Raw genomic sequence first — 8,860 nt, 5'->3', positions numbered from 1 at the left:
TCAAGGGGAAAAATAGGCAGGAAATTAGAGCTAGGCATCGGGTCTCTGCATTCCTGCATTAACCACAGAATGCGACCACCCAAAAGACCTCCCCTCTCCACCCAAAACTTCCCCTTTTCTTTGTAAATATCTATCCCTATGAGGAACAAATGGGTACAAAATACCCAACTAAACTGGCCACTCACACCTGTGCAGTAATGACCACAACAACCTTCATTTCACCGGGGCTCATTATACCCTCATTATAATATCATACATATGCCCAGAAGTTCATTATAACAGACTGAATTCTAGGAAAGAACATGTACAGTCTAAAAAGATGAGATAATAACCTCTTGTCAGTCACAGATGTCAAACAAGTGGTCCCACGCCTGGAAAGGAACAGCCTATTCTAGAGGAAAAAAGATAAAATCTCCAAGTCCTCACTAGTCCGGGCCCTTTGAGCCTCTTGAGCCTTGCCTTTGCTCGGGCCTGCTCCAAACCCTTTGGAGTGTACTTTCTCTTCTAAGACTGGGCCGTGAGCCATTCTCTGTTGCTTGGTGTCATGTGGGGATTCAGGTCCCACTCCCCGCATAAGAACGCAGGACATGGCGAGGCCAAAAAGGAACACCAACAGAGCCATAGATAGGGGCGTCACACCACTATATTCTTGCTGGCGGCTGGTTGAGACACAAAAGCAAACATCCGCCAGTACCCCGACGAGGGGTGTTTCTGCACCAATCTCGCTGGCGGCGGGGTAAGACACAGGAAATAGGATCAACACGGCCTGCAATCCACAACCTGCTTGCTAACAGCACTTGCTAGCCGCAACCCACCACCTGTCTGCTCTGCTGCCAACCAACCAACCCCCTAGCGTAGCCACGGCAGTTATATCAGTGGCTGATGGCTAACTGGTAACAGCTGATGGCCACCCAGCCACAGCGGATGGCCATCTGATTACAGCTGATGGCCGTCTAAGAACCGAGCCAGCACCTTTCCACGTGAGGCAGAGAGCTTGGAAACTGCTCTCTGGGATTCTGTCCCCATACTTGGGTTGACTCCTATTTCTTTGCAGTGTACTATCTCTTCTAATCACCACTTTGTTTCTGTGTCTCGTTCAATTCTTTGCTCGAGACGCCAAGAACCAGGACACCGCGCCGAGAACAGCCCACTCTCCCGTAACAGCATTAAGCGTAATCACAGTCTTGGGCAACCATCACCACTATCCATGCCAGAGCTTTTTCATCCCCAACAGAAACTCTGTTCCCATTAACCCCTAACTCCCTCCGGCCCTGGTAACCTCTATTCTACTTCCTGTCTCTGTGAATTTGCCTATTCTAGGTACCTTACGTAAGTGGAATCATACAATATTTGTCCTTTCGTGTCTGGCTGATTTCATGGAGCATAACGTTTTCAAGGTTCGTCCGTGTTGTAGCATGTGTCAGAATTTCATTTCATGTTTTATTCCATTTAGGCATTTTATTTATATGTAAGAATTCCCTTTTTAAAAAGTCCCTAGGAAAAATCCCAGAACTTTCCTTACTGTATGTTTTTGTCTTTCTTCCTCTTGGTCCACGATGCCAGCTGCTGTCATCAGTACCACGAAACCAAATTAATGGGACAGGACTGTGAGGTTCCCACAATTTTCCGAGGTCTGTGATCCTCAAGGATTTCAAATCCACCAATGGCATCAGGCTTTATCATCATGATTAGAAACTGGAAAATGACTCTGGAGCATGGCCTAATAAGATGTTGGCATGTGCCTCTCTTTTTGGCATTGATGTTCTTGAGTTTTTGAGAGCATCAGCCAGGACATTCACGCTGAAAGGTGGCACAGAAAGATGGCTGCTGAAAAGATTCCATTGAATGGATAGACCATATTTTGTTTATCCATTCATTCATTGATGGATACTTGCTTTGTTTCCTAGACTTTTAAATAACTTCTCTCTCCTCAAACTCCTACACCTACTCCCTTTCTGCTCACTCTCAGTGGGGACCTTGCTTCCTACTTCACTGAGAAAAAAAACCATCAGAAGGAACCTTCTCCAGACTCCTATCACCCACCTACCCACCTTTCCTTCTGTTACTTGGTGTACCATTTATCTGTTGCTTTGTAACAAACAACCCCCAAACTTAATGGTCTTAAACAACCCTTGTAATATACTCATGGATTCTATAGGTCAGGAATTTGAATAAGACACAACAAAAACAGCTTGTCTCTGCTCCCTGATGTCTGGAACCTCAGCTGGCAAGACTTGCAAACCGGGGGGACTCGATGGCAATAGCTGGGAGCTAGAATCAGCTGGCAGAGGCTTCAGTCATGTCTGGCAGTTGGTGCTGGCAGTTGCTGGGACCTCAGCTGAGCTGACGGCTAGAGCACCTTCCTGAGACCTCTCCGTGTAGTCTCTCTGTGCGCTAGTTGAGCTTCCTCACAGTATGGCTTCTGGGTTCCAAAAGTGAGTGTCTTAAGAGCAAGTGGGAAGGGCCTGACTTTACTGGTTCAGGCAGTCACAAAGTTCTGTCCTGGTGCAAGGGAAGGGAACATAATCTCACACCAAACACACTCAGTGGAAGGAACTGTAAGTTTGTGGGATGGGAGAGACTGCTGTGCCCATCTTTGGAAAACGCACCCTCCCTACTAATGACCAGCTATCTTCTTGAGCCCAGCAAGCCCAGCAAGGAATTCCAGCCATTCTCTCCTCCTTCTCCTCTGCTTTTCTTCTAGAATCTAGGAAACTAGGCCATTCCTATCAGCACCCAAACCTGCTGTTTGGTCTTCTCTGACCTCTTTATCAAAAACCTGACTCAGCCCCGATCTCCGACCCCGTACTCTATTTTTCTCCACAGAACTTTCCACTTCACACACTCCATATTCTCCTCATCTCTCTGTTTACCATCCATCTCGTCCATTAGAATATCGGCTCCATGCACTCTGGGGCTTCAGCCTGTGTTACTCACCATTATATCCTCAGCACATGGAACAGTGCCTAGCAGATAGTAGGTGCACAGTAAATGCTTTTGAACAAAACATTTCGAGTTAAACTAGTAATTTTACTTGCCTCCAGGAAAGGGAATTGGGTGAACAGCAGATATACCTTGTTTAAAAATTTGAACTGCCCCCACCCAATGTGAGGGGTGCTTTTTTCCAACCTTTTAAAATTGTGAAATAGGGAGGGATACTTACTTTTTCCCATGAGGGGTCTTCTGCCTTTGGCACCCTGACCATACATCACCAATTCAAATGAATAAATGACATTCTTGTAAAAATTTAGCCCAGCACCTGGCATGAAATAAGTCGGCAATTGAAAAGTTGTGTGATGATGATGATGAGAAAATGTATGGGCACCTTTGCTGGGTCCACGCCCCTCACCTTCATTCTCCACCCCTGAGCACTCATGCTGGGACCCAGAGTCTCCTTGTTTGATCTGACTACCTCAGAGCCTTCACGTCAGGACTGCAGCCCATCAGAGGCGGCTGGAGCAGGCGTCCTCCCCAGATGGGCCTTTGAGGCTGAGATGAAAGAGCCTGGGCCAAAGCCAGTGTGAGTGGCCATGTGGGGAGCTCATGAATGCTGGAGCTGGCCAGGAAGGGACATAGGCTGGGGAGAGAGGGAGGCAGAGAAAAGGAGCCTTCCTGAGGTGGCCAGGGGATTTTACCAAGTACCTGTTGTGTACCCAGATATGTGCTAGACAGTGCTGGGGACACAGTGATGGCAGGCCCTACCCTCACAGGACAGTGGGGGAGATAGGCCAGTGACCAGGGAGTGACAACTTTAGTGAACAGGGTAGAGATGGAGCCCCTGATTCAGTCAAGGAGGGATTCCTGGAGGAGGGGAAGCCAAGCTCCTTACAGAGTCTGTGACACCCATGGAGACTGACCTTTTCAGCTGCATTGATGCTATGTTCCCTCACTCCCTCGAATCAGCTGCACTGACCTTTTTTCTCATTCCTGAACTCCAAGCTCATTCCCAACCTCTGAACCCTTGTACTTGCTCTTCCCTCTGCCTCGTTCTCTCTTCTCAGTTCCTCACCAGGTGGGCTCCTCCTCAGTCAGATTGCAGATCAATGATTCTGGCAGCATTAAACTCCTTTTCAAAATTCCCTTGTTTCCAGTTTTTGTTGACTCCTTTCTCTTCCTGCCTTCCCAGCTAAGATGTGCCGTTCCCTCAGCCCCTGCTCTCTCATCCGTGGCAGGGTGCCTGACGAAAAGCTGATGCCTGGCTAATTTTTGTTACATGAAGGATGGAAGCCAAGATCTCCAGATAAACCACTCAGATGAAGAGGTGGGGGAAGGTGTTCCAGGCAGAGGGAACAACATGGGCAAAGGTGTGGAGCAGAGAGAGCTCATGTTGGAGAGGTCTGGGGGAGGTGGTGCATGGCTGGAAGGAGGAGCTGGAGGGCGAAGAAGGAAAGAGAGGAAAGAGGAGGGAGGAGAGGAGGGAGGGGGGTGGAAGAGAAGAGAAGGGAGGAGAGAAAAGGAGGAATGGGGGCAACAGGATGGAATGTGGCTCAGCGCCCTTATGAGATGAAATATGAAGGATGGACACTTTGCCCCAGTGGACAGCTGGAGGCGGCTGGATCTTATTGGAATCTTTTCACGGAGGGGCAGAGGTGGCTGAGGTGCCTTTCTGGGAGATCCGTCTGGCTGGCTTGCAGAGGCCTGAGGGACAGGCCTCGCTTCCCAGAGCCTTCTAAGGCTTTGTGCAGAACATTCCGTGGCAGGACCTTCTGGAACAGGCTGTGACGGCTTGGCAGCCCTGTCGGGTTTGCGCCCGGGTCACTGCCTGGGACTCCTTGCAACCCAGGCTCACCTTCCTCTGCGTCCCTGCCCCCCATGGCAGCTCGAGGCAGTATTTTTTATAGAACACTTGAAAAAAATGTTAATAGGTAATGAAAGGCACATGACACAGATTCCTAAATGGACAAGAGGGGTACAGTGAAGGCCTTTCCTTCTCAGCTCCCTCTGGAGCCCCCATTGGGCTGGACCCACCGGTTTCTCCCAGAGGTAGTCTATCCTATTTAAGCACAAATGGCAAAATACGATTCAAGTTATTAACATGATTCTGCACCTTATTTCTAAACCTAAAGGTATAGAGGCATACCTTAGAGATATTGTGGGTTCAATTCCAGACCACCACAATAAGGCCAGGTGTAATCCTTTTGCTCATGGAGGGTCTTGCCTTCAATTTGTAAAAAAAAAAAAAGAAGAAAAAAAAAAGGCGACACCTGGGAAGCTCCGTAAGGTGAGATATGTCTGTATTCATTTATTCAATACACATTTATTGAGTACCTTCTATACTCCAGGCACAGTTCTAGGCACTAGGGACACAGCAAATAAGAAAACAGACAAAAACTCCCCGCCTTCGTGGAGCTGACATTCTAATGGGGGGACAGACTGTAGATAAATAAAATGACAAGTACATTTGAACATTACATGGTAGGTCAGATGGCACAGTAAGTGCTATCGATTGATGATGCTGACTGAAACAATGCTGGAGTGTGGGGAGGCAGGTTTCTATTTTTCTACAGGCTAATCAGAGAAAGGCCTGATAAAAGGTGACACTTGAGCAAAGACCTGAAGGGGGGGGTAAGGAAGTGAGCCATGTGGTTATCTTGGGGGGGGGGGGAAGGTAGAAATAGCAGAGGGAATAGCAAGTGCAAAGGCCCTGAAGTAGGATTGAATCTGAAGTGTTCCAGATCCAGGAAGGAGAGCAGTGTGGCTGGAGAGAGAGTGAGTGAGTGAGAGAGAAGAGAGAGAGAGAGAGAGAAGAAGGAGAGAGAGAGAGGCGAGAGGGAGGATGCGAGAGAGGAGAGAGAGAGAGAAGAGGAGAGAGAGAGAGAGAGAGAGAGAGAGAGAATACAATCCTGTAGAGCCTTGTCCAAAAGTTGGCTTTGGCTTTTATCTTGGAGATGTCTCAGTGGTGTGCTGGAGCTGGCTTGTAACTGTCTGGAAGAGCTGATTGCTAAACTTTCGGGAATTTTGCAAGCCAATTGTTAAACATAGCCATTATTAAAAAGTAAATGAGGGGGTGGAAGATGAGGGTAAGGGAGATCAAATATATGGTGATGGAAGGAGAACTGACTCTGGGTGGCGAACACAATGTAATTTATAGATGATGTGATACAGAATTGTACACCTGAAATCTATGTAATTTTACTAACAATGGTCACCCCAATAAATTTTTTAAAAAAGTAAATGATATAAACTTATAATTAAAAAAATTATATTAAACACAAAGATAATAAGTAGTCACAATTTATCACTTCCTCTAAAGGTTATTTATGTCTAGTGTGTCTGCATGGTAGAAATACTACATAGCGGTGGGCTATTGTATAACTCTTCCAAACTTTGTATTCAACGGTGTCACGTTGATGGCTTAAAATCCGACTCGGTGGGAGAGTATTTAAACCACAGACATTGGCAAATGCTACAAGTCTCCACTGTTTCCTCCCCCAAAGAGCAAGTGGTTAAATATTTACCAGCACACCACCTAAATGCACAGAGATTTAGCTCATTCTTTTGTAAAGCTGCATGGATGGACCATGAGCTGTTTTGCTGGCGTTAAAGAGAAGGCCACAGGACCAAAATGGTGTCACTTGTGCTAAAAGCCCATGATACCAAACCTAGATTTTATATCTGGCCTCATTGCTGTTTCAACCTCTCCCAGAAACATTATTTTAATCAACCAGTCTGGAATTTTCTGGTTAACCCCAATGAGGTAATCTGTCAACCTGTCCTGTGGGCCCTCTCCCCATGCCTTCCCCCAAAAGAAAGAAGCAATCTGCATGATAAAAACCCTTGTCATGTCCTGCCCCCAAAATATATCCTGGTCTAAAACTAATCCTTTTTTTTTTTTTTGTTAATAGTTCCCTTGCCCCACTCTCCCATTTTGTACAACCCCTCAGAGCACCCTTCTAGCTGCTGGGTGGGTTGCTGCCCCTTTCATGAATCACTTAATAAAGCAAATTAGATCTTCAAATTTACTCGATTGAATTTTGTTCTCTAACAGTGGTCTCTTCCTGGTGAATGCTTAGCTTGCTCCCAGTCTTTTGCTAACACAAACAGTGCTTTGGTGATTTTCTCTGTGTGAATAAACCCCACAAACAAGAAGTGCTGTGTCAAAGGGCGTGGGAGTTCTAACGTTCATGCCTGTTGCCTCATGTCTTTCCATGGAAGCTATACCAATTTCCACTCACCCCCAGCAAATGGGTCAGAGTGCAGAGGCTTCTTCTAAAGACTCAAACTTGATTGTGTCACTCTGCTACTTAAACCCTTGGATGGGTCCTGCTGCTCCCAGGACAAAATCTCTGGATCCTTCCAAGGCCTAGGCCCTCCATAGTTGGGCCTTGTAAGCCCTTTGTCTTGCAACCAGAAGGTTGCACCATAACCCCTCAGAAGTTCCACATTATGGCCACCTTGATAATCTGCTGTCTGTCCCCTGAAATGGGCTATGTTCCCACCCACTGTTGTTTGTTCACACATCTGCCCTCTCCTGGAGCTCACTTCCCAGTGACTTCTCTCCAGGCTAACTCCCACTCCACCAGTTCAGCCCCTTTCTGTTTCAAGAAGCTGAAGTCCCCACTGTAACTGTTGGCAGCAAAGTCAGGAATTGATTGGCTCATCTGAATGAAAAATCATCAAGATGTCTGGCTTCAGGCATAGCTGGCTCCAGGAGCTTAAATGATGAATGAAGCCAGTCTTGGCTTGTCAGTCTGTTCTCTTCTGTGTTTGCATCCTCTGGCAGCCCCTGCCTTTAGAACTCCTCATCATCACAAGAGACAAAGAGCTGGAGTTGGAGGGAAGGTTCCAGGCAGAGAGAACAGCCCACAGTGTTCTAGAATGGGTGCTAGAACCCAGACCCTTGCTGGGCTTAGAGAACAACCAGTAGATACGTATCATCCTGCAGGCCTCACTCCAAGGAGAGGACAAGTTGGCTACTTGCTAAATTCTTCAGTTGAGAAGCAAGGTAGGAATAGCTGCTTGGACTCTGAAGATAGAAAACGGGGGTTCAAATCCTGGCTCTGATTTTGGCGGTGCTGAATAAGGCGTGGAACTTGATAGTGGTGATGGTTACACAACACTGAATATGCTCAAAGCCACTGAATCGTACACTTTGAAATGCTTAAAATGGCCAACGTCATGTTATGTTTATTTTACCACAGTACAAAAATAAGATGCTACAAAATAATAAAATCAAATAAAAATAAAAGAGAAAGAAAAAAATTCTGGCTCTACCACTTACCAGCTGTGCAACCTTGGGCAGGTCAGTGGACCTCTCTGTACCTGTTCACTGGACTGTAAAACGAAGATAATAATAGGACCCCCTCACCGGCTATTGAGAGGCTCCAAGAGGTTAATACATGTAGAGTTCTGGGAGCAGCACCCGGGAATGTTCAATAAACGTTAGTTACTATTATTAAATCAAAATATTGGGTGGGTTGCTAAGTGAAAGTAGCCAGATGCAAAAAAGGTCACTGTCCTGGTTCAGGCAGGCTGCATTAACAAAATACCATAGGCTGGGGGCTTCTAAGCAACAGAAATTGATTGCTCACAGTTCTGGAGGCCGGAAGTTGGAGATGAGGGTGCCACCATGCTCAGGGTGCCACCCGATGAGGGCCCTCTTCTGCATCTCAGACTTTTCATTGTGTCCTCAGGGGGCGGAAGGGGTGAGAGATCTTTCAGGAGCCTCTTTCATAAGGGTACGAATCCCACACTTAAGGGCACCACCCTCATCACCTAATCAGCCCCCAAAGGCCTTACCCCCAACAGCATTACCTCGGGGGTTAGGTTTCAACATAGGAGTTTTGGGGGGACACAAACATTCAGACCATCGTTTATATGAAATGTCCAGAAGAGGTACATTTATAGAGACAGAAAGAAG

The 8,860-nt window shown here is 46.8% G+C and overlaps 1 pseudogene; it reads right to left on the bottom strand.

The window, feature by feature from the left end:
- Window positions 1–1,483: 1,483 nt before the first annotated feature.
- LOC117035390 (40S ribosomal protein S15a-like) lies at window positions 1,484–8,608 on the bottom strand (annotated as a pseudogene).
- Between the last annotated feature and the right edge of the window lie 252 nt (window positions 8,609–8,860).

The sequence above is a fragment of the Rhinolophus ferrumequinum genome, chromosome 15 (assembly GCF_004115265.2).
Source record: "Rhinolophus ferrumequinum isolate MPI-CBG mRhiFer1 chromosome 15, mRhiFer1_v1.p, whole genome shotgun sequence".
Lineage (NCBI taxonomy): Eukaryota > Metazoa > Chordata > Mammalia > Chiroptera > Rhinolophidae > Rhinolophus > Rhinolophus ferrumequinum.
The sequence above is the reverse complement of the archived record's forward strand: the minus strand, read 5'-3'. Positions and strand labels throughout refer to the sequence as shown.